The 27,216-nt window shown below is 34.8% G+C and overlaps 1 protein-coding gene across 11 annotated transcripts in view; it reads left to right on the plus strand.

The window, feature by feature from the left end:
- The first annotated feature begins 11,285 nt into the window (after positions 1 to 11,285).
- Tenm4 (teneurin transmembrane protein 4) overlaps positions 11,286 to 27,216 on the plus strand; it is a 2,881,475-nt gene continuing 2,865,544 nt past the window's right edge. For 9 of the 11 annotated variants that reach the window (XM_074081868.1, XM_074081866.1, XM_074081845.1 and 6 more), the window contains exon 1: positions 11,286 to 11,515. The gene's annotated coding sequence lies outside the window, so the exon portion shown is untranslated. The remainder of the gene's footprint in view (positions 11,516 to 27,216) is intronic. The other 2 variants (XM_074081953.1, XM_074081968.1) reach the window with 1 other exon arrangement.

A 27,216-nucleotide genomic window follows, 5' to 3' on the forward strand; every position in this document is an offset into this window, starting at 1 on the left:
CACATATTTATGCATAAATGTCCATACATATATGTGCTTATAATGAATCTTCTTTTTAAAAAACACTCAGTGTCAGGAGAGATGAATGTCTTGAATTTAATTAACTGAGCTCTTATTTTATTCTTATACTGCGAATTCCTTGTTTGCATATGATAGCACTTTGTTATTTCACATAAATTGTTCAGTATATTTTGATTATAAATTTGACATTTCTGATCACTTCTATAATCACTGTGGTCTGCCTGCCATCTCTCTGGTCAATGGCTCACTCTTGTAATACTCACTTTTCTGGAGGCAGAAAACTATTTGTTAGCCTGGGTAAATAGTTCATGAGACACTATCTGGAAAATACTCAACACACTGAATTCAAGCAGCAGTACTACAAAAGAAAGATATGCATAATATTCTAACCTGTGTTCCACTTTTATAATCTATTTTAAGAAAAATATCTGCTTAAACCAAACAAAATATTGCTGCTTTCTGTATTCTGTCTTGCATAACTTTGCCTATGTCTGGGTTATGAAGATATTCTCTAATGTTTCCTACTAAATTTTTTAATTCTAGCTTTTCCATTTAGGTTCACAGTCTATCTTTAAATAATTTTGAATACATGTTAAAAAAACATTGTTTTCATTCATACTAATATCCAATTGTTCTAGCATCAATTATTGAAAATACTTTATTTTCGATGAGTGGTTAAATTTTAAATGTAGGTCTATTTGTACATTCTTCATTTGGTTTCATTTAGTCAGTTTTCCAATTAGTAAAATATAAAATCATTTTGATTACTGCAGCTTTATAATGTTATACGGTAGCTTTGTATGATTACTGTAGCTTTTAAAAAATATATGCACTGCAATTGTATGGGGTTGAAATGGAATAGTGTGTGTCTTCTTACTTTGTCATTCTTTATTATATGCATCTTGTGTATTTTAAATCACTTATATTTTCTTATTAATTTTAGATTCAGCTTTCCAATTATTAAAAGTTAGCAGTGATTATTATTGTGATTACATCAAATCTGTAGAATAATTAGCAGACAACTGTATAGCTCTTTTTTTAACCTACGTCTAATTTAGCTAAGTGATATTTTCTGTATTTTAATGTTGTGGTTTTGTCCATCCTTTGTCAAATTTGTTCCACTGTACATTGTACAATTTGAAACTATGTTAAATAATATTTAAATATGTATATATCCCCACTGTTTCTGGAATGTAGAAATAAAATTCGTCTTTCACAAGTATAATTTTTTGAGACTTTGCAATTTACTTATTAATTTATGGATTTTTTTAATCCTTTAGAATTTTCTGTACAATTATGCCTGTGATTAGCAACTGTTTTGACACATTTTTTCTAGTGTTTATACTTTTTATTGGTTTTCCTGTTTCTTTTCACCTTCACAGAAGTGCTAAAGAGGATGGGTAAGAAAGAACTAAAATAATACAAATCTCTATAAACACATGAAAAGAAAAATAATTTATGGTATATTCATACAATAGAATACTCCTCAGCAATAAGAACAAGTGTGCTGCTGATATATGCAATAATGTGTTCAAGTCTCAAAATCACTTTGGTGAGTGAAAGAACACAGAAAAAACCAACATGCATACTGTATGAGTTATATTATATAAATTTCTGGGAAATGGAAACCCACTAAAGTGACAGGAAGCAGAGCACCAGTTGCCTGGTGTTGGGAGGAGCCAGGGTAAGAGAAGCAGAGTGCAGGGATTGCAAGACCCACCAGGCGCTTTGAAGACAGTGGAGAGTGATGCATTTGTAATACTAATATTTTTCAAATTTTACACCTTAAATAAAATTTACTATGACTCAATTATGAGTTAATATAATTGTAAAATGTTGAAATAATGAATCCACTTATAATTTTAAAAGCTTCTATAAAACAAATATGGTGCCTTTGTCAAAAATTAGGTGGGCACTGTATTACCAAAAACACATGATGAAGAAAAGACAGCCTCTTCAACAAAAGTGCTGAGAAAACTGGATATCTACTTGCAGAAAACTGAAACTAGATCCATATTTATCACCCTGTACAAATTAAACGCAAAGTGGATTAAAAATCTTAATTTAAGACCTGAAATCTTGAAGCTAGTACAGGAAAGAGCAGGGAGTACACTAGAGGCAATAGGCATAGGCAAGGACTTCCTCAATAGAAATCAAATGGCTCAGCAAATAAGAGAAAGAATTGACAAATGGAACTACATCAAATTAAAAAGCTTCTGCACAGCAAAAGAAAGGGTTTCTAAATTGAAGAGGCCATCCACAGAATGGGATAAAATCTTTGCCAGCTATACATCTGACAAGGGATTGATAGCGAGAATATGCAGGGAGCTCAAAAAACTAAACTCCCCAAAAAATCAATGGCCTAATGAAGAAATGGCAAATGAATTGAACAGAGCCTTTCAAAAGAAGAAGTCTAAGTGGCTAAAAACACATGAAACACATTTAGATTCCATCTTTCTCCTGTTAGAATAGCTACCATCAAAAGCACCACCAGCAACAAATGTTGGCTAGGATATGGAGGAAACGGAATCTTCATTGTACTGCTGGTGGGAATGTAAGCTAGTACAACCACTATGGAAAACAGTATGGAGGTTCCTTAAAAAAACTAAGACTAGACCTGCCACATGATCCAGAAATCCACTCCTAAGGATATAGCCAAAGGAATGTAATTCAGCTTATGACAAAAACACTGTACACCCACATTTATTGCAGTATTGTTCATAATAGCTAAACTATGGAAACAACCAAGATGCTTCACTATTGATGGATGAATTAAGAAAATATGGCATTTATATACAAAGAAATTTTACTCAGCCACAAAGAAGAATGAAACTTTGTCATTCTCAGGTAAAAGGATGGAACTGGAGAACATCATCTTAAGTGAAGTCAGCCAGGCTCGGAAGGACAAAAGCCACATGTTCTCTCATATGTGGAATATGGACCTGTAACAAATGTAGCAATACTATGAAACACTGGTCCCCATAGGGGAGGTCATGTATGAGAGGGGCTTGGAAACTAAGAACTTGAATAGGGTTGACATACCCACTACATAAGAATGAATATAGAAGTCTTAAAATGACTGAACCTACCGTGAGAAAGGGACTAAGGCAGAATGAAGAAAATTATAGAAGATAAACAAATTGGGGTTTTAATACATACATACATAGAAATATCACAAGGAAATTCCCTGTGAGCTATCTTTATCTCAATCTAAAATGTCATGTCTTTCGTTTTATCTTTCCTCTTTTATTTCCTACGTAATCACAGAATAAGGTGGAATAAATCCTGCCCAATGGGGAGGGCTAGCACCAGTGGGAAGGGGGAGGTGTTGGTGAAAGGGGGTAGGAAGGTGAATATGGTGCGATAAAATGTGTACACATGTAAGTAAATGCAAAAATGATACCTAATGGAACTACCCCAGGAATTGGGGGAGGGGGACGAAGGAGAATGGTTGAGGGGAGAGAATTCATGTATGATATATTTGATACATTGTGTGTAAAGGCCACAATGTACCCCCACCCATCATAACAATAAAAGAAAAAAAATGAGTAAAAAAAATAAAGTGCATGTTGAAAAGAAAAAAAACTAAACATGGTAAACATGAAAAATGTAAAATTTCTGTAAATAATAATGAAAACTGTATGACTCATAATCTATAGAAAATATCTAAAATAGTAATTATAGACACAAATATAAATACCTTATGTTAACACAACAATAACAATAATAATACATTGTATTTTCAACTCATAAAACTATAAAAGAAGTAAACTGGGGAAAAGTGTAATAAAAGGAAAATAAATATTAAAAAAATTGATGAGGCAGGAAATAGGAAAAAGCCAAATTAATAAATAAAAATTTGACTTTTTGAAATAATTCATAGAACATAAACCACTAGTTAATATAATTATGGAAAAGTAAGAAAGAGTAAAGAATTACAAAAATAATGACAATATGCATAGTCTTAAACAAATACATTAAGAAATATAGAAAATGGATTGTTTCTTTGAAAAAAATGCTGTTTCTTAAATCTAACTGCATGAAGAGATTGTCAGATGATAAATATAAAAAATATTCACATGACTTCCTTTTAAGAATGCCAGTCTTCTTACATTTATTTATACACTGAATGGGATTTAACACAAAATTCCAAAGAACATTTGTATATAGCTAGTAATCTTGAAGTTTATATAAAAATAAGCATACCAAGTTGCTGTGAAATGTTGAAAAGGAAGAACCGTATGGGGTGATTACACATCCTTTATGTTAAAACTTACTACAACAGATTGTATTTTTGATAATTGTTACAACAACTTGAGGGATATTTAGAAAAATATGCAATTAGATGCATTCGTCATACAGTGCCAAACATAAGCTACCTAAGTCATTGCATGTTTCACTATGTTTATTCTTATCATTGAGCAATGTATGTGTGGCATAGATGTGTCGCAGTTTTGTTTTGTTTCATTTTTAACTATTCTGCTAAAACATGACTGTTTCCAGTTTTGACTATTATGAGTGAATCTTCTATAAATATTCATGCAGAGGTTTCTGCATATACATGAGTCTTCATTTCTCTGGGATAAATTTCCAAGTATTCAGTTGCTATGTCATGTAATAGCTGCGTTTTTTATTTTTAAGAAAATGATAAATTTTTCTTAAATGGTTGCCACATTTTATATTCTCACAGTAATATGAGCTACCCAGTTGCTTTGAATTCTAACCAGTATTTGTTGTTACTTTTATTTTTTTACTTTATCCATTCCAAATCTCTTAGAGTGACATCCTGTTGTAGCTTTAATATGCTTTTTTCGAAGTGGCAGTGGTATTAAATATTTCATATAATTATTTGCCATTTGTGTATTATCTCTAAATATCTACTTATGTTCTTTTCTCATTTTCTAATGCTATTGTTTATTTACTGGCAAGTTGTGAGAGGTTAATTTTACTAATTTTTTGGTACTGGAGTTTGAACTCAGGAAGTAAGACTTGTGAGGCAGGAATGATACCACTTATGCCACGCCCCCATGTGAGAGTTCTTTATATATTCTAGATACTAGATCTTTGCCAGTTGTGTGTTTTATAAATATTCTCCTACGTTGTAGCATATTTTTTCATGTCTTTAACAGGATAGTTCAGAAAACAAAGGTTTAACTTCAATGTTGATGAGATCTTACTTATTAGTGTTTCTTTTATGCTTTTATTTTCATGTGTAGGTGACAAGTCTAAGAAGCCTTTGCCTACTTCTAGATTCTGAAGATTTTCTCCTTTTTTTTTTTTTTCTTACAAAGTGTTACATCTCAGATTTAGGTCTATGGAGTTTTTTGAGATAATTTTTATATAAGTTGTGTGGTGTCGGTTGAAGCTAATTCTTTCCTATGTCTAGGTATTCTAGCACCGTTGCTGAAAAGGCTATCTATCTAGCATTATTCCTTCATTGAATTCCTTCTAGTTTTTCTTTTTTTTCCTTGAGGCAGTGGGGTTTGAACTCAGGTCTTTGGACTTGTTAGGCAGGTGCTCTATTGCTTGAGACAAACCTCCAGCCCTTTTTACTCTGGTTATCTGGATGGCAATCCTCCTACTTTATGCTTCCAGCCATAGCTGAGATGACAGGCATGTACCACCATGCCCAGCATTTTTCCATTGAGGTGAGGTCTCATGATGGTGTTTTATACAGAACCATGTTCCTCCAGATCTCAGGTTCTGGAGTAGTTGAGATGACAAGCAACCTCACTGTTCCCACCTGTTGGTTGAAATGGGGGTCTTGTGAAGTTTTTGCTGAGGCTGGCCATGAGCTCTTGATCCTCCAGACCTCAGCCTCCCACGTAGCTAGGTTTATAGGTATGAGCCACCAGCATCTAGCTTCTTCTGTACTTTTGTCAAAAATCACTTGGTGAAGTGCAGGTATCAGAGCAGGACAGAGTCCACAAGAGCCTATGGATGCTATGGAGCTCCACCATCCTTCCTCCTTACTCCCATCCTCCTTGCCCACAGGTAGAGGCAGGAGCTTAATTTCTACAATGAGGAAGAGCAGCAGGAACTGGATAAACAGACACTTTCAGGAAAGTGTCTGATTCTCAAAGATCAGATTCCTTGGCTGTTTGTCAGGCTCAACCTCAAGAAGCATGAAGCGTAGTTGTGGTCCAAAAACTGCCAGGTCAAAAACTTTAGGTAGAAACTGTAGCAAAAACAATTTAAGCAATTATTGAATCAGCAAAACATAGAGGTACAAGGTGATACCAGCCTATGACCTAGAGCCCAAGCGCAGGTAGGTCCAGAGTTAGGGATGGAAGAAAAAAGAAGCATGATTTTGCAGCCCCTTCTCTTCAGAAGAAAAGAAGCCACACTCACCAGCCTCAGGCAGGCCTGGGAGATCTGTGGTGGAGAGGGAGGCTTACAGTTTCTGATACAGCCTTCCCTTAGGAATTCAATGCCTGACTTCTTGCCAGAGCTTGCATTATTCTAGGACTTCACTGTTCTCCTCTCACCCCAAGATCTACTTGAGTGGAAGGATTCATTCTGCCCTCCGCTATCTGGGTAAGTATGGATAGAAAGACTCCAGTCCTAGGATGTAACTGTGTTCATAGGGGTCTGTGCTCGCAGTGTCCTATGTACACATCCATCCAGCTGCCAAGGAGGACAGGGACACACAGCGTGCCCTGCACCTGAGCAGTGACAAAATTGAGAGTGCTGGTTTTCTCTTCAGCAGTGTGAGTGCACTGATGTTTATTATCCATAGCTACTCATAGGTCTCTATGTTTTCACTGTGTGGCTATTTCAAGTGGCCCTGCTACAAATGTTCTCTTCTCATTTGGGTCCTGTGTAAACAAACCACATTTATATTAGTTCCCAGAACTAGGAGTGTAATTCGTGCCCATGTCCTATGTTTAATTTCAGTAAATGTTTCCCCAAATGTTCTTAAAAATGTGACCAGTGCTTGTTAATGTATGGTGTGTTTCTGGACTCTCTGTTCTGCATATTCACTGACATTTAGGATTGCGAGACTTTTCAGTGTTGATCAGCTGATTTCTAGCATTGTTGTGGTTTTAATATTTATTCCCCTGATGACTGTGAGTTTGAGCAATTGTTAACTTACTGGGTGCCAAGAATTCTTCCAAAGTGTTTGTTTACTTTGGCCCATTATTTTGCTAACTGATTAGATTTTTTTATAAATGTTTATGATTTTTAACGTAAACCTTCTTTGATAATTAATATTGGCAAGAATCTTTTATTTTGTTGCTTGTCTTTTCACTCTTGGAGTAATTCTTACTGAATAAATGAATGAAGAAATTTTACTATTAGTATAATGTTTCAATATCTTTCATAAATTCCCTGGCTGTGGAGATACTAACTTCTGAAAGGTTCACTTTTTCCATTTATTTTATTTATTTATTTATTTTTTGAGATAGGGTCTTCCTATGTATTTTAGGCTATCATGGAACTCCAGATATTCCTGCTTCAACCTCCAGACTGCTGGAATTGATTACAGGTGTGTGCTATCTTGCCTGGCTTAATTTTTCCTTTCACATTAAGCATTAGATTAATTTTCCTGATTGCTGTCTATGGTATGAGTTAAGGAACTGATTTTGCTTTTTCCCCTGGAAGGGTTCAGTTTTCCTCTATGAGTTAAAAACATTGTCATTTCCCTTTTGCTACCTATCACCATTCCTACCATATACTAAGGTTTCATTAGTGTATGCTGTGTTCTGTGTAAGTCAGTACTTTCTGGCGTATTTAACTACAAAACTAAGTCTACCTATTTGGAAAGGCATTTTTCCCTACCTTGTTATTTAACAAAGCATCTGTAAGCTTTTACTGGCCTTTTATAAAGCATTAAAATGATCATTTGATTTTTACATACAATGTTCAGAATTTTATTGGAATTGTATTAAATTCATGCATGCATTTTAGAGGAATAACACCTTTGCAAAACTGAACTTTCTAGCCCAGGTATATTAAAGATGTGTTCATTCGTTTGATCCTTTGCAAAGTCTCCACAGTGTTTTGATTTAACTATAGATGTTTTGCACACTCTTCTGAACACTTATCTCCAGTACTTCACTTTGTTTAAATTGTCTGTGTTTTCCATGGTACTTTTAGCTTAATTTTTAATCTCTTTTTCTTGTTAAGAAGACTCATGTGATTTTTTCTCGTTACCCATTAATATGGTGGATTATATTACGGATATTTGAATACTGAATTAGCCTTGCATTCCTGCAATAAGCTCTATTTTGTTATGGAGTATACTATGGACAGTGTGTGATTTACACATTATTGATTTCCATTTGCTAATATTTTAAATATCTTTCTATTTTCATTCATGAGGGATATCAATAGTAGTTTTCTTTGCTAGTTTGGTATCAGGGTAATTCTATCCTCATAAAATAAATTGGGAAGTATTTCTTCCATTTTCTAGAAGTGATTGTGAAGAATTGGTGCTAATTCTAGATTTAACATTTAGAATCCATGAGTCCTTTCTGATATAGGAGGAGAAAAACAGAAGAGAGAAAATAGAGAAAAGGTAGATAAGGGAGTTCTTTTGCTAACAATAGAATATTTACTGTGCTATGCATATGGAGAGTATTGAAGTTTGAAAATTAGTCTTGTGGGCTTATCATGTATCAATAGATATTAAATATAATAGGAAATTTCGGTGGGATGAGAGCTATGTACATGATAGTAAAATGTTTTTACACCAATCCCTTAATATATGAAAAGATGAGAAACAATATTGAGTGTAAAAAATAGGAAAATAACACAGGATTTCGTTATCAAAATTTACAGATGAACCTCATATGCCTTCAGTTGTGTTCTGAGAAGACAACACCAATTGTACAATATGCCATTTGAGAATGCATAACCTGAATCTAAAGATTAAGAAACATGATATAAATGCAAAATCTTCAATATTCTGTTAGAAAGAAGGAAAATGCATTCTTCAGAAATGTTTTAAAAATGAAAGAAGAGATATAGAATTTCCAGATTAGCAAAAGTCTTACAAGAGAAAATTACAACACATCTAGTTTTGCATATCTTAATTAACATTAATAGTGATTCTCAGATCAGGCATCAGTCCAGACTAAAAATGGTTATAAAACTTCACCCTGCCGCTGGGGCAGGTTGTATATACAACCAGAGAAAAGAAAGTGACATACAGAAAATCTAAGTGAAGTCACTGAGTTTCAATAATTACAGTTTGTGTTTGTCTTAATTGAGCATGATTTGAACAGTTGGTCACTTAAGATGGGATATAACAGTAGGTTAGTTTGTTTTCACATCAAGTTAGATTACAGTTTACTATGTGCATAGAAACCTTTAAGCCAAATTTAAAAATATAGAGTAAGATTTTGACCAAACACAACAGAGACCAAAAAGACATAACAACTAAGTACAATAACTCCCTCTGGATTCGATACTCTCCTACTGGAAAAATGGTATACAAGACATTATTTGTTCAAGTGATGAATTTGAAAATGGACAATAAATGAGGTTAAAATTATATTAATGTGAAATGAAGTCTATGAAAGGTGTGATTACATAGAGAGATTGCTCTATTCTTATAAAACGCACATTGAAATAACTAGCAGATGTATATCACTCTCAAATGGCTTACATCTCTGTAGATAAAGAAAATAATAAAGTAGGATAAATGTCAGTAATGAATTAATCTCAGTGAAGAGCATATACATGTTTTTGTATGGTTCTTACCACTTTTTTGTATATATTTGAAGCCATTATCAAATTAAAACAATTCTAAACATTAAAGAATTGCCACACCTTCCTGAATTAATAAAAGGGAGCCTTTGAAAGACTTAGCCTTTGACATTCCAGCTCTGTGCCTTGCTGGTTTAATCTGTAAAACAGGAAAAATAATATTATGTACTTCAAGAGGTGAATATATATCAGCACATACAGGATGCTTGGAGCCGGGCTTGTGTGGTAGGAAGAACTGAGTGAGTATTGACTTCCAATGTGTGTGGCTGTGGTAGAAGGGGCAGTGGTATTCATTACCATCTTTATTACAGACCAAGCTCTGGGATCAGGGACTCTGGCAGATTTCAAACTGACACCCAGTGTCTTGATTTACATTCCAGCTCCTTGATTTGAGGTTATTCTAATATTGTTAGTGGAAGACCCTAATTTGAGGGAAAAATATTCAGCCTTAGTTTCTCAAGTCTTTTGCAGTGACAAGACATGGTAAGTGGGTGCATATTCAATGTCACGTTCTCTGGATTTTTGATGGACTTTCTCTAAACTGAAATCACAGTGTTCAACAATGAAACTTTGCAACATTGTTCAGGGTACAGACTCTGAAAAGGCTTGTTTGTACATAGGGTTTTGTTCATTCTTTATGGAACTCATTTTTTAATCTGCAATTTATGGATAGCCCTTTTACTTTACAAAGCATTCCCATGTGTATTTGAAATTCTTGACCCATCATAGAAATCCTTACCATTTCTCTGATAGAACATTTGAAGCTCAACAGGCTTAACTGACCTGCTCAGGATCAAGCAGCTAATGTTGGTGATTCCTATGAAGACATTTTTATCATTATCACATCACTTAACACGGGAATTCCTCTAAGTTTTCATTCAATTAATGTTTTAAGGAAATTGAAGTTGGACTTGAATATAGATTCTGCCTCTAGTCCCAAATATTTCCACTGTAACATGGAATACTTTGGCTTTGAAAGTAGTTTATTAATTTAAATCATCATAACACAGTTGCTATAAGTCCAAATCTGCATCTAAAGATGTCTGTGGAATAAATGTTTTCAATTGGCTTCTAGATTAAGGTCTTACACTGCCTAGGAAAACATCCTGAAAAGTTTTAACTTAGGGGATCATCAATTAGACTTTGTACTCAGACACAGGCAATTAAAGGGAAAGATCAATTCTAGATGTCAAATGTTGAATAGAGATTTTTCCTTTTTTTTTTTTTTTTTTGAATTTTTGGTGTATATGGGGAAGCACTGGTCTCTAAGGCTGATCCAATCTCCTTCATTTGATCGATTGCTGAAGCGATTGATGGGCAAACTGTTCAGCCAGAATCCCCAGCAGCAAGGTCAGTGGACCATGAATCCTCTGCCAAGAGGCTGGGGTCCTTTTGTGAAGCAGCCTTCTCCCTGCAAGAGCGTTTTGAGTATGCAGAACACATCGGCTCAGCCTGAAGGCGGCAGTTAGTGCACACACACACACACACACACACACACACACACACACACACACACGTACTCACCAGCGCTTTCCCCTCAAGTGAGGCGGTATCAGTAACTGCAGTCCTAGCTTCCTGGGCTGACAAGGTACCAGCGGCCACTGCCTGATTTGTTGAAGGAGCTCAGAAGTCTAGTTTCCTAGGCTCCCGGTAACACGCAGTTGTCACAGCAGCTAATGGCAGACAGTCGCGTCTTTCCAGCTGCTTCCCCAGCCCTGGCAAGAGGGCATCCTTTTCCAAAAGCCAGTCAGCCTGGGGAGGAGGCTGCTCAGTGCTGAAGGTAAGACCTCTTCCTAGTTGCTCTCTTTCCTACCTTGCCAGCTGCCTTTCAATCCATTTACAGGTAAGCGCTTGCAGTTTCTTTAAGTATGTGGAAACCTTCTTAATCATAGATTTACTTGAGAAAGTCTTTTCCACTAAGGGCTTGAGAGTACGGTCCTGTTTTTTCTGATTAAAGTTTTGGTGCAGATGGTAACTCCACTTCTCTTCCCACTCTTACAAATGACACACAGGAGACTCAGCCTCATTCTGTGATTCATAGAGAACTTCACATTTAGCATAAGTGTGCAAGTCTAACCTTTGAGTTACTTGGCAATTGTTATGCAACTCTGCATGCGTAATTTAAAGACCTTTAAATATTCTCTCTTGCTGAGAAAACATACATCAATCTTCTAAAATAAAAGACAACTGGTGGGAGCTTACAGATTCACACTCTTCAGCATTTAACGTTCAGTGATAAAAGCAGAAGTGAAAGTTGCTGAATCACAGAAGTTTAATATTCATGCAAATTGCTGTATTTGTCAGAGAGAGCCAGGAATCAAATATCTTTTCATCTTTTTGAGCTCTTATATAGATCGGGATGATGTGGATTTAAAGAAAGGAAGTTTTTGGTTGATGTAAGTCAGTCTGTTGGGTGGGATTAACTAAACTGATTACTTGACATGGTAAAGAATTGAGGGCATTTATTTTTCTGCCAAAATGAGCTGAATTCTAAGATTGCATTTAAAGATTTCTTACCTTTTTATTTTTCTCCAAATAAAGCTACAATTTAAAAAATCTGTGTCTCTTTACCCCAGTGAGGCTAATCTGCACTGTTATAGCCCCTGACTTTCCTCAACAGTTATGTTTTCTTAGAAGTTCTGAGTAAAAGAAAATGGGTAAAGGAAAAAACTCAACAACTTTAAATATGTCCAACACATAATATTCATTTTATTTGTTTCATAGGCATCATTTCACAAGAAGTTTTATGAGAAATTGGCTAAATATCTCATAAGTTTAGCCAATTGAGTCACAATGATGATAAAATGTTTACAAGATATAAATCCTATATTTAAGTCAAGCTCAGGGGTACACTCTGAATTACCATCGAGTGCAGAGAAGACATTTCGATGGAGCTGTCATAAGTGTAAAATTAACTAGAGAACACAGGGTTTGGTGACTGGTTTTATGAGAATCACTTTGTGTGTACTTCACTTTTAATAGTTTCTCTTTGCATTACTTTTATAAGAAATGCTTCCAAGCCATGATATGGCATCTGTGTTGATGTGGATGACCTGAGTCCCCATGAGATTCCAGCACGTGACTTTAGGTAGATCTAAATTTATGTTTTAAAGTCAAGGCATCACCTGAGATCAGATACCTTCTCTGATAACTATAGGGAACCTACCAATTAAGCCAAGGAACTACATGTGCAAAGATATCCATATGCTGCCTCATTAGAAGATTAGAAAGAAAGCAGAGTTTTCTTCTTCATCTGTCATTAATGGTTAATGCAACTGATACCTCTTCAGCACTCAATGGAGACTTACTGTCCATAACAAATATTTCACATTTATTTTCTGGCACTCCCTTTGGGTTCCATAATATTTGTGATTTCTACACTGGATATACATAAAGTAATTTGGCTAGATAGATTGTACAATTTTCTATACAATAACATACCAGGAGAGCACAATTTTACATTTTGTTTCTTCAGACACTGATCTGCCCTTAAATGTGGGGTAAGCCTACTCATCCTACTCATATTACTCTCTTTATGGTGCTTTGGTGGCTGAAGACTGAGTCCAAGGTAGTGATATTGATCATAGTAAACCCAAGCAACTTCATGTTGAGTGGATGCTGTGCATTTGGAATGAAATCCTGGGGAGAGAGAAATGACACCCCTTTTTTTTTTCTATTTTTCTTTCTTACTTTCACTTATTTATTGATGAGACAGGCTCTCATTATGTAACCCAGGCTGGCTTCAAACCTACAATCCTTCTGCCTTAGCCTCCTGAGTGCTATGATTACAGGCCACCATGCCTGGCCTCTTTTTGTTTTTCTTTTGACAAAGATTTCTAACTCAGCCAGAAAACTAAAGGATCCAAGACTGGATTTTAGCTAGGCCTTCTGCAGAGGTGAAAGGTAATTTAATTCAGTTGTACCGCTAGCTTTCCTAACGTGCCAGCTACCTCACAATCCACTTACAGGTAGGCTGTTAGAATTTCTTGCAAGGTCTGAGTTACTCACCCTTGGGTCTAATGTAGATTTGTGAGGCAGGTTAAAGAATGAGTCAGTGGTTTGCACATTAGGGATGGATTGCCATTCACAGGTATCTTTGCTAAGATGGAATCAATTTCATTTTGTTTAGAGCCAGAGGTGAAGACTTCTCTGTTACCCCAATGGCTCCCCTTACCTCTGATAGCCTTTCCTGGGTGGCTTAGTACATTAGTTTTTGGCGGTGGTGTGTGTGGTGGGGAGATCCTCCCCCTTTTCTTCCTCTTCCTTGTTCATCTTCTTCTCCCTCTACTTCTCCATAAAGGCAAGAGTGAATGCTATGAATTGAGTTGAAGAAATGTTCTGGACAACATTTAATTCTCTCTGATCAGTGGGGTATGGCAGATGATGCAGCCCATGTTTCTACATATGCATTTTGACTTTGTAGACCTATGTTGACCAAGCAAAAGAAAGGGAAGGAAAAATATAAGAAAAACTAAAAAGCTGTCATGAAATGCAAACAGGTGCTGAATACTAAGAAAACCATGTAGTTATACTCACAAGCTGATTTTCCCCAAATTGCCTTAGATTATACACCAGCTCTAACAATGGCATATTGTATGCACCCTTCAGGGCTGCACTGAGTGACAGCTGTAAGTTAGAATGAAGAGAAGAAAATGCTCTACACTTTCAATATTGAAAAGAATTAGGACCCATATAGTAATGCTTTTTATAGCAATACATTGGTTGGTGTTACAAGCTTCTATGGCTACTGTACTATTATATTCTCTATACTAAAATGCAGTTTGGTAGAGGCAATGATTACTAAGAATCATCTTGCACCCCAGGACAGTAAACTTCCTCCTCATGTTAAACTTTCTAACTTTGCTGGCTTATTTTTGTTTCCCTAGTTCTTTAATTTTCTCCCATTCTTATTCCAATTCAATCAAAATCAGATATGATTTAGTACTCTCATTTTATTTTTAAGGTGTTGCTTTCTTTTCTGTCTCTGACTCTGTTTTCCCCCAGCGTATGTGTTACACATTGTGAATACATTTACAAAGAATTAGAATTTGTCTGGATTGGACAGAGCATGTTATTAGACAGGTTTCCATTTGGCTTTTTAAGTGTCTCTTTTCTAAACCCAATTTTTAAAAGTATTCTAACTCTGTAAGGACAGTTATGATAAGAAAGTCTTAGTTCCAGCTCAGCTGTTACCTTGTTCAAGACTTCAGATTTTCTCCGAAAGGATTTTCCTCTTTCTGTACTCGCTAATGGGAACATGACTGCTTCTAATATCTGGGGTCACAGTGGCATCTCATTCAGGCATAGGCATAGAAAGTGAGCCACCTAGTGGTGAAGGAGAGTAATTTATATCCCGAATTGAGCCTTCCAAGTTGATGGACAGAAAGGACATTGCTAATTTCCTTTTTTAAAAAAAATTGTTTATACTTCTATTCACATGGCTAATTTTTTGTTATATTGTAAAGAGGTATTTAGTTTTATGATAGCAACATTTACTGGTATTTTCTGCTTTTCAAATGCATTGTTTAATTACAAATAAAAGTTTTTCACATCATGTCTCATTTTTTAATTTATATGCTCTATTCCACCTCTAACTTTTGTTACTGATATGTACTCATTTTGAAAAAGTTTATGTTGTTTTCCATGTGTTTAATGATAATATTTTATACACATTTTCATATCATTATGACATTATCATATCATCCTAACATAATCAATAAAATGCTTCCTACAGAAAACAATGAAACTATATATTTTCCAGAGTATTTTTATTGTATTTTGAATAACTTGTTTGCAAACTGAGTTTAATATATCTGCATTTCCATACTTTCAGAAACATTTGTATATCTATATCCATCTATCCATATGAGGAGTATAAAACTATTCATATATGCATGTATGCCTTTATTCTACAGCAATTACAGATCTGAGGTATGTTTCCTAGTGTTTTCTTAGGACTCTAATCTAGTTAATCAATCACCAGGGTTTCAGTAGCTCTTGTCTTGTTTTCCTTACTTCTTTTCGGTATAACTATCTGCACTGCAGGCATTGGTGGTATTATAGAGGAGGCAAGTCTCATGGATGGAAACCTCTCTTTGGAAGTGGTGCTGTTGAGGTCATGCTTTAGAGAACTGGAATTCTCTAAATGCATGCAACAAGTGAAGGTGCTGTGTGAATAAAGAATATGATTATTCCAGGTGATTATTTCCAATTTAGAAGAATTGGGTACAGGTAAGGAAGAGCACATTAAAAAAGGATTGATTTCATTTGCATTTTACTTGGAACAAAAAACCTCCCAAATTTATGAAGTCAACTGTCAGGTAATTTGGTTAACTCTTTTGTTCATTATTGAACAATGATGCTATTTCAAGAACATATTGCTTAGAACCATGTGTGCAGATTTGCTCTTGAGGTCTTGAATTAGCTCTCTCTCCAGGTGGCTCCATCCCATCCATTTGGTTCTTCAACAGTAGTCATTTGTTTGAGCAATCAGCTGTTGTAAGCTAGTAACTTGGCACATTCTTTTTTAAAAAAACATTAGAAGAATGTTGCTGTCTTGAAGTTATTTTCTTTCTAGGTAAGTGATCTGAAGTTTGAAATATGAATGCAAATAGAAATTAATCATTTCTGATTTAATATGTGGAAGTTGTCATGTATTGTTTCATTTGAGACCTAAATGATGCAAAGAAGCTTAAATATCTTGTTCCATTTGATGTTCTTAGAGTAGACTCAGGAACAATAAAACTGTTTTATTCATCAAGTGCCAACTCCCATGTAATTGAGGAAAGATAAAGAACATATTAAAATTGTCATAATCTTGAATATTCAAACATTGAGAAAGTTAACTCTAAATGTTAGATGTTTTCAAAATGTCTATAAATTTTTAATTGAGATTTTATTTATGTACACCAGTGGTTGGGAATACACTCTTTTTTGGAGGGTGATTTGGGGTTTGAACTCAGGGCTTCATGTTTGCTTGGCAGGCACTCTATCACTTGAGCTCCAGTCCTATTTTGCATTAGTTATTTTTCAGGTAGAGTCTCACAGTTTTGTGTGGGGTTGTTCTCAGACATGATCCTCGACTTTGTGTCCTGCATAGCTGGGATCATAGGCACCTATCACCATGTCAAGCTCATTAATTGAAATGAATCTCATTAACTTTTTGCTAGGTCTCAAGCTGAATTACAATCTTCACTATCTCAGCCTCCAAAGTAGTTGGGATTATAGATATGAGCCACTGCACTGGGCTTGGAATGCAATCCTGACTTGGAATTTAATTTGACTTTCACAAGTCAGTGTCCCTTTCTTTGCAGTTGAAGGATAGAATTTGATTGGTTATGTTTACTACATGTGTACAGATCTGTAATCATTTTAATGTATTCAAGTTGATGGCCAGTAAAACAACAATTATTCACTGATACAGTAGAATATAAAAATAGGGGAAGAAAGGAATCAAGGATCATTTTTTCACATGAGTTTAGAATATGAAACATGGCAAATCTCAATCTCTCTCTTTCTTCTTTTCCCTCCCTCCTTGTTCTTTTCTTTTATTACCTAACAATCCCACATAATTATTTAACCTTCCTGCTTCCCATTTGAGACTTAAAAATCCCAAATCAACATTCACTCTCTGAATTGTGATGCATTCAGGTAATTATTTCCCACAATGTCCTTAAAATTTATGTAAATTACACTTTTGATGAACTGGAATATTTTACAGATGCTCTGCATAAATCACACCAGGTTCAGCCAGTGCAGGGCACAGGATATTTTTGGATTCAGAGACTGAGACATTTCATTGTTGCTACCTTTAAGCACATGCCTTCAGGGGCAGCCTGTCTAATTTTCAGAAAAGCATACTCCTCAGCTTATTCCTAGCTTTGAGGAAAACTTACTATCTATCCACTTGTCAGTTGAATCTGTGAATGAACAGGTGTAACTCTCCTTGTTTCTATGCTAGTTTTCTACTAATGCCAACCTATGAGTATATTTATACATTTCAGTTTATAATATGTATTATTATGATTATTATTTAATTAGAAGCATTAACTTTAAAATGTGTTATACTTTGCTTTCTAAGGAATACAAAATAAAGCATTTATTTTTAGCAGCACTGGGGTTTGAACTAGGCTTAATGTTTGTTAGGTATGCATTCTACTGCTTGAACCATAACTCCAGCCTAAAATAAAGCATTCTTAAAGTGATTATTAATTGTGTTATTGTATACTCAGCTAATGATGGCTAATCATTCTAAATAAATGGTGCCAATTCAAGCAACTCAGAAAGATTTTTCTTTATATAAGATAAAATCTTATATCTTGTAGCAGCAAAATTAAATTAGGCCACTTTATCATAATATCTTCTTAAACCTGGTCAATTTCTTTAATTTTAGGCTTTAATTTAAACTATTTTACAATCCATTATATGCTCCTCACAGTGACTCATTTATTTTAAATTGCTATTATTAACTATCTTTCAGTATTAGCAAAGTTTTTTGAAGCTCTTATGTTCTCCTAAAATGTAGCAACACTAAAAGAATAGTATTTACAATACAAAAGGGAAAATAATGTTCCCAATGCTGCCTCACATTCTAGAGACTTTGCACTATAGTAACTGAATATAAAATTTGGCTGACAAATCCCAATAAGAACTTTGATGGGATTTTGTATTAACAGCTTTCCCTGTAGGTTCAAGCATGCCTACCTGTCCAGAGGTAAACTTAATATTGTCACAGATTCAAGGAATAGATGTAAGGTAACAGAAGTATACCTCAGGTTTTGTGGAACAAAGAAAATTGATCAGCTAGGAGAAACAGGAAATGCCATAGTACCTTATTCCCATCACTATGATTTGTTTTTGCTCATCTTAAAATGCTAAGAGAATGTCATGTGGAACACAGAAATACACAGACACAGGAATCTCTTTCGGTTTTGGCTGAACACCTTGGCCAGATTTTCTTATGCTTTCCAGAGATTTCACATTTGTAGTAAATTATGACTGATGTGTTTCAAATGTCTTGGACAGCCCTTACTTTTTGTTTCTGCTTAGCAACTTATTCCATTCTCCAACCACTGCTTTAGGTAAACAAGGAAAACTACTGAAAAAACGGAAAACTGCCTTATATATTATATGCCCACTAAAAATGGCACCTGGCTAAGAAGACACATTAACTACTATCTACCTCTACAAAGACATGGGTATAAAAAGAGATTTAAACAATGATAACAATTTTGCCTTTGTTAAAATTTCTGAGGAACAAAACATTTTTCAAAAATTGAAACCCATTATCAAGCCTGGTGCCACTGGTATCGCAAATCTGTGATGTTAGCTATTTGAGAGGCTGAGATCCTGAGGATCTGTGGTGGTATGAAGTCAGCCTGGGCAAAAAGTTTTGAGACTCCAACTCAATAGAAAAATGCTGAGTGTGGTGGTATAGTGCCTATCATCCCAGCTAAAGCAGGAAATGTAAACTATGAGAATCACCGTACAAGCTGGTCTGAGCAAAAAGTGTGCCTTTATTTCCAAAATAGCCAGAGTAAAAACGGTTAGAGGCATGGCTCAAAGGGTAGGGTGACTGCCTTGAGATCAAAAGCCCTAAGTTCAAACCCCAGTACTACCAAGAAAAAACAAAATGAAAAACATTATCTAAGTTCTGCTTTATTAACTTAGAACCAAATAAAATCAATTATATTGACCATGTTATTACTAATTACCTTTTTATGCATATAGTCATTTGCTCTTTACAAAAAGCTTTGACAGACATTTGTGAGGTAGGTCTTATCTCAGGTAGTAATGAGGAATATAACACATTTTTTGAGGTTAAGGCTCTTTTGTGTAGATCAGTTTTACCAAAATCTTTGCAATGATGAAATTATTGATGAGCTTTTTTCCTCTTGATAACATCTTCCCAATAATATACCATGAAGATTATTCTGAGTTGAAGTTTCTGGGATAGTGCACAAAAACGAGTATTTTTAGGAAGTGATTCTTATAATTTCATTCACAAGCATGGCAGAGGATGAGATAGACCTTCCTGTGTTCCACTGGGCCTTCTGCATAGTAGGCACATTCTTTTCAAATTAAATATGTGTCAGAATAGTCTACCATATCTACTGAGGGTTTTTGAAATGTAAGGATTCACACGCAATTAGCATAGCAACTCAGTTTTGTGTCATTGATGAATTTAATAATCCAGTTTCCTATGTTGCCTGCATTTGCATCTATGGCTTTGAATAGGAAAAAATCCAACATTCTCCCAGAAAGTCTCCCTGTGGTTTGATAATGTTCCAATAATTCACCTCAATTATCATCAGTGATGAAAATGCATATCCTGCTAGCTGTGCATCCCTTATTCTATTTACTTTCATACAATTGGTAAGGATCTTCCTCATTTAAGAGTTTGTCCAACTTTTTTGAAGTTGTTATCTCTCAATAGGTATTTAATGAAGGGATCCAATTTGGAAGAAAATCATGTTGTTCTTATAAGCTTATGTAGGCTTCTAATACTACTTTTTTATGTGACATCTTTACAAACTCCATGCATATTAATCTATTCTAGAATTTGTAAGGGGTAATAAACGTTCAGGTTTTCTTTTCTTCATCGTCAGTATTCAGGAAAGTTTTCTATTCCCTAATATTTTAAAAAATAATTACCAAGAGCAGCACTTCCATCACACTTAACCAAAAAACACCATTAGCTCCAGTATTTGTCCTGTAACTATGTTCTTACCTCATTGGTGTCAATTTGGCTCATCTAGAATTAATTATGTTGCCATTTACAGTATGAGTTAATCTCTTTTGTTCTTGGAAGTAAAAATTTGTTCTACAATTTGTTTGCCTCTGTTTTTAATTAAAATTTATATCATTGGCCCAAGATAGTGACCGTATTTTTTCCACATTATTTTTTTTTTATCACAAGCATGATGAAATTAGCTTTTAACAGGTATTTTTAGAAGTTTTAGAGTTGCTAGCTCAATCTGGGACATAGCCTTGATGGAAAAATATGTAGATAATTTTATTTGTTTTCTTTTTTTTTGCTCTAAAATCTGTATCAGTACAGTAAAATTGGACTTATGTCATCTATTCTACGTTCATCAAATATTTGACCAGACATTCAACCAAGGTCACAGAATAAATAACTTTTGAAAGCCTTGATATAATTAGTAAGTCTGGTTAACAAATTTTTATTCTATATATCACTGCTAGAATGGTAAGTTCCAAACTTGATTCTTATTTGTCCCTGACATTTTGCATTTTAGAAAGTATTGAAGAAGAGCCATAATCAGAATTGATCTGGGAAAAAGGAAAAACAACAAGCATTGAAAAGTGAAATTATTTTCATCCACAAAGGAATAAAAATCACAGCAAGTTGCCAGTAGGTAAAAGTAATGTTTTGGGAGGTTTTTGTAATGAAAAGATCATCTGAGTGAGAGTTTGCTGGTACTTTGATTTATTTTTTTAAAAAAGCAAACTAGGAACACTAAAGTTATGAATTATAGGATTCTAGAAAGATAAAGATAACATATAACAAATGAATGTTATGGTCGATACTGGTATACTGGGTTGTTTCCTAAAAAAAGAAAAATGCTGTATTTCTCCCTGTGGATGTTCCCTAGGGACAAGTAAGGAGTTCTTTCTAGGCTGATGAATATTTGATTTACTTTCAATCGTATTTTCAGTTTGCTGTAGGGAGAAAAGGCCCAGAGTATGAGCTAGGAAAGTATCAAGGGAGTTTGAGTAACTATTACATAAATTTCAAGATTTAATATTATATGAATGTGTAAAATCAAATATTTTTCTTTAAATATATCTCTTAGAATTAATGTTTTCCTCTTAGAAATACAAGTTAAAACAACATAGAAAACTACAAACTTAAATTTTTTTTCATAAACTGTACAAATACGGTTGTTAAATTTAGTTTACACTCCTTAGGGAATGTTGAAAGACCACCAATATCTTTATATTGGTGGCCTCAGACATATTTATTTACCCTAGTCCTCTAATAAAACCTAAATTAGAAGTTTTAATTCAAGGGAAAAAAAAGAAACGACAGAAAAGATTCTGTAAGTTTCCAGCACCAGGCCAATTTCATACAAGCATAGCAAGAGCAACATCTTTTGCTTCTTTTCATTTTCATGTCTCTAGGTTGTGCATAATTTCAGTCTCTTACTTGGCTAAACTTTTGTAGAGGAAAAGATGCAATAAAATGGATGCTCTTAGGAAATGAACATAAGGTTATAACTCAGGCACTCAGGACTTGAATTATCTCTCCGCAGGGGTACAGGGAATTGAGATGAGGGTCAGAATTCAGAGGTATTATAGATGGTCAGAATAAAGTGTTCACACATCACTCTGAGGCACAAGATGTGAAGTGCTGATCTGATGTGACATATGAAGGTTAGCAACTACGAGTAACTGATACGACTGAACATCTTGCACATTCTAAATACTCAAGTTACTGCTTTTTCTTAAAACGAGAATAAAGTGTGCGATGTCTCACTTTCCATTTCTTTATTTCCAGTTCACTGCATCACTTCCCTTCTCTGTCATCATGGTTGTCATTTGAATTCCTGATCAGGAAATTTTGCAAAAGAGTAAACCAGGTTTGGTTAAAAATAGTAATAAATAAAAATGTCAAAAGCAATTTCAAATATAAAAATTTTAAATTCCCAGGTGCATATTATGCTGCTTGGTTGATGCAGAGAAGCTCTCAGTCAATCATGCATTATTGTCATTGGTATTTAAATCATTGCGTCAGTCATTTGCTGAGTGTTGCCTTAATTTTGTGAAAATCTGCCTCCCAAAAAGCAAAACCTGTCATAAGCAAAGTAAAAGTTAATGTGCTTAATTTAAGAATGAAAAGCTTAGCTTTGTTGAAAGATGGCATGACTTTAGTGGAAATTAGGCAGCATTATGGGAAAAAGAATCAAGCAACTGCAGTGCAGTAGTGAAACTCTATGCATCCTGAGCATGAGTGGGTTTTCCTCTTCAGTGGCAGTCTCCTTGGAACCATCTACCTGCAGATCCCAAAGGTCTTTGTTTACTGACAGAAATCATCATGGCATGTGGCTGTGTGTGTTGTGTTGTGTGTTCAGTTGTTTAAGGAGGAATATTATGTAGCAGATTCTGCAATTAACACTTTATATTTATTATCATCTTCAAAACAGCCAATGAGATGACATCTATGTTTATTTTCCCTTCCAGAGATAAGAAAATTGAGGTTCTGAAAAGTTAGTCACAAAATCCTAGTGAGAAGATCACAGCTTAAATAATTAGTAATTTTTTAGAATCAGAATATAAACTCCCTTCGTCCTTTGATTTATCTCTAGCAAATTACTTGCTAGTTACTAAAATAAAGCTCATAATATAAAAAGTGCCCCAGAGAGAAAGTATATGACTAAACTACTGCCAGAGACTTTTCTAGAGCATTTAAGAAGCTGAGTATAGTATTTAAATTCAGCTGCCTGGTTCAAACCATGCTTTTATGCATCAACTGAGTGATATCAATCAAGTTCCTTATCACTGATTATGTTTCATATAAATCTTTCTTTCTATAGAGCATAGCATTTTGGCATGTGTTTTGCAACTCTGCATGGCATGTTAGGACTATAGAGAAAATATGGCCTCTGAGCTCAGGAGCTGGGTCAGGAAACAAAATACTGAGGAAAAGTATGTGGTAGGTGCTATAATAAAACAATAAATTCAAGACACCATTTCCATCAGTGCTTAATCTACCAAAGAAGGTTTCACAATGGTTGTAACTACTGACTATATCTGAAGGAGAAACCCATAAGGTCATAAGGATTGTAAAAGGAATCCCAAACCCTGGGATCAGTATAGCATTTGTAGAGACATGAAATATGAGAGTGAAATGTTTTCCCATCTCCTTTTATCCCATTTGAAACTAGATAGTGGATGAATTCAGGGAAAATACAGAGGACAAAGATATGATATTGCAAAAAGTGGACAATAGTCAAGTGTCAAAAAATTTCTATCCCATGCTAAGAAGTCTTTAGTGAACTTTTAAACCAGGAATGATCATCGTGCCAAAGGTGTCTCATATAAGTAAGAGATGATGACAACATCAACCTCCTCTCACTTAGAATAATTGGATTATTTCTTATTGGAAGGAGCAAAACATTATCATTCCTTACTCATTTCTATGGATAAAGTTGTGATTCTCTGTGTATGCATCAAGGGATTTCCTATAGGGAAAGGGAAATCAAGGGAAGAATAATTTTGAAACTAAGAAAAAATAAGCCTCCTCCAAGGATACGTAGCAAAATTCATCATTATGGTTACCCAGAGCAATCTGTGCAAGTGATAAATTATTCCATCTTTTCTCAATATTAAGTTGCACTAATAACACTACAACTTTATTCAGATTGTAACATTTCATCTTTATCCAGGTTCTGTGGATAGTGACACATACGCTTTGTTTTGTATTAGCATATATTAATTTTACAAAGTAAAGTGTTTCATTATGATATTTCCATACATGCATATAATGTACTTTGATCATATTTACACTTCATTACACTTTCTTATCCCTTGTCCTCCCTCCCCTCCCTTCCACATCACTGGCAGCCTTTCTTTTACTTCCATGTCCTTCTTTTTATGCCCTCCTGTTTTTACACATATAAGAAAAAATATGTGATACTTTTTTTGTGGGGTGTAACCAGAGAAATAAGCCAGTCCCACATTATTTTCTATGGTTATCCTGTTCTCAGTGGCCGAGTTTTTAAAATAATAATTAAATTAAAATCATGGTATAAAACAGAAATGTAACATGTCTTAGAAAATCCAGATGAGAAGGTGAGGCTGAAAAAGTAATAGAGGACAATAAAGAATTCCTCTTTTTGCTTTTCTAGATTGGCTAAAAATTTTTGTTTCTTAACAAGCTCTAAAGTTGATACAGAAAGAGTAGGAAATACTTTGGAGTTAGTAGGTATAGGTAAGAACTTTCTCAACGAAACCCCAGCAGCACAGCAACTAAGAGATGGCATAGATTAATGGGACCTCATAAAACTAAAAAGCTTCTGTTCATCAAAAGAAATGGTCTCTAAACTGAAGAGAACACCCACAGAGTGGGAGAAAATATTTGCCAGCTACACATCAGACAAAGGACTGATAACCAGAATATATAGGGAACTTAAAAAACTAAATTCTCCTAAAACTAATGAACCAATAAAGAAATGGGCAAGTGAACTAAACAGAACTTTCTCAGAAGAAATTCAAATGGCCAAAAAACACATGAAAAAATGCTCACCATCTCTAGCAATAAAGGAAATGCAAATTAAAACCACACTAAGATTCCACCTCACCCCTGTTAGAATAGCCATCATTAGCAACACCACGAACAACAGGTGTTAGCGAGGATGTGGGGAAAAAGGAACCCTCTTACACTGTTGGTGGGAATGTAAACTAGTACAACCACGCTGGAAAAAAATTTGGAGGCTACTTAAAAAGCTAAATATTGATCTACCATTTGATCCAGCAATACCACTCTTGGGGATATACCCAAAAGACTGTGACACAGGTTACTCCAGAGGCACCTGCAAACCCATGTTTATTGCAGCACTATTCACAATAGCCAAGTTATGGAAACAGCCAAGATGCCCCACCAATGACGAATGGATTAAGAAAATGTGGTATCTATACACAACGGAATTTTATGCAGCCATGAAGAAGAACGAAATGTTATCATTTGCTAGTAAATGGATGGAATTGGAGAACATCATTCTGAGTGAGGTTAGCCTGGCCCAAAAGACCAAAAATCGTATGTTCTCCCTCATATGTGGACATTAGATCAAGGGCAAACACAACAAGGGGATTGGACTTTGAGCACATAATAAAAGCGAGAGCACACAAGGGAGGGGTGAGGATAGGTAAGACACCTAAAAAATTAGCTAGCATTTGTTGCCCTTAACACAGAGAAACTAAAGCAGATACCTTAAAAACAACAGAGGCCAATAGGAGAAGGGGACCAGGAACTAGAGAAAAGGTTAGATCAAAAAGAATTAACCTAGAAGGTAACACCCACGCACAGGAAATCAATGTGAGTCAACTCCCTGTATAGCTATTCTTATCTCAACCAGCAAAAACCCTTGTTCCTTCCTATTATTGCTTATACTCTCTCTACAACAAAATTAGAGATAAGGGCAAAATAGTTTCTGCTGGGTATCAAAGGGTGGGGAGAGGGAGGGGCAGAGTGGGTGGGAAGGGAGGGGGTGGGGGCAGGGGGGAGAAATGACCCAAGCCTTGTATGTGCATATGAATAATAAAACAATAAAAAAAAAGAAAGGAAAAAAGAAAAAAAATTTTGTTTCTTAGAAATTCTGTAAGGTCTAGGTTTATACGTTTGTTAGGTTATTAAGTTGACTAGATAACTTGTTTGTGTAATGAATATTTAAAGGATGAATATAAATGAATGTGAATACATGAAGAAAATGTATTATTTCATACCTACATTCTCTTCTCTATTTCTCTCTTATTCTTTCTCTTTTCATCATACTATTTTTCATCATTTCTAGTTTTTTCTGAAAAGCAACATATTCTGAGTTGAAAAATTTTTCTCTCAGAATTTAACCTGCCTATGAACTGTAGCTCCTTCATTGATTTGAAGTGTGACTGAAAGGTTACTAAATCTTTCTGGTTTCCTGTTTTATTTTACAAAACATAAGTAATATTTATCTCAAAAGTTTTCTCTAAATGAGCATAAATGGAAAGATGATATCTGTTGAAACTATTCCAAGAATGAAGGGATGAGGAGATGAAGGAGAATGGTAGAGGGGGTGAATTTAAGTATGATATATTATAAGAACTTATATAAATGCCACAATGTACCCCCACCCAGGACCACAATAAAAAAATGAAATTCTGAATTAGTTTATCATGGATTTGGTCATTAAAATGGACTGATTAAGATGATCAGATTGTTTTCCTGATTTTTTGGACTATTAAATATTTGAGAATTAGATATTGTCTTATCTGTATTTAGATTTTCAGGGTGTGGAGCATTAAGTAAACAGAGTAAATACAACGTGCATGTTTTATGAATTAAAAGGAAATTGACGTACACTAGAAGAGATTCCTTGACTTCATTAAATCATTCAGCTCATACAGCATCCATGCTGTTAAGTACAATGATTAAACATTAAAAGATGATTTATTTTTAAGTCTGTTTTATCACCATAACAAAGTGAGGCAGGCTAATTGCATCATCTTTTTCAATAACGTTTGTGTGAGAAATTCAGTAGCACTTCGTAGAGAAATGCCTCATTAATCATTGGGAAACTGGGGTTTTATATAGCTTTGTTTTGTTTTGCATTGTTTTCAGACAGGAGATAAGATGTGCTGTCAGCTGTAGCTAAGATTATATGAGATTCAACTGTGAACAGAGATCTGGAGCTGACATTCTCATTCATGGTATAATGAGAAATCAAGATATAATGGAATATATCCAACATGATTCATTTCCAA

Source organism: Castor canadensis, chromosome 1 (genome assembly GCF_047511655.1).
Source record: "Castor canadensis chromosome 1, mCasCan1.hap1v2, whole genome shotgun sequence".
In the NCBI taxonomy this organism is placed as follows: domain Eukaryota; kingdom Metazoa; phylum Chordata; class Mammalia; order Rodentia; family Castoridae; genus Castor; species Castor canadensis.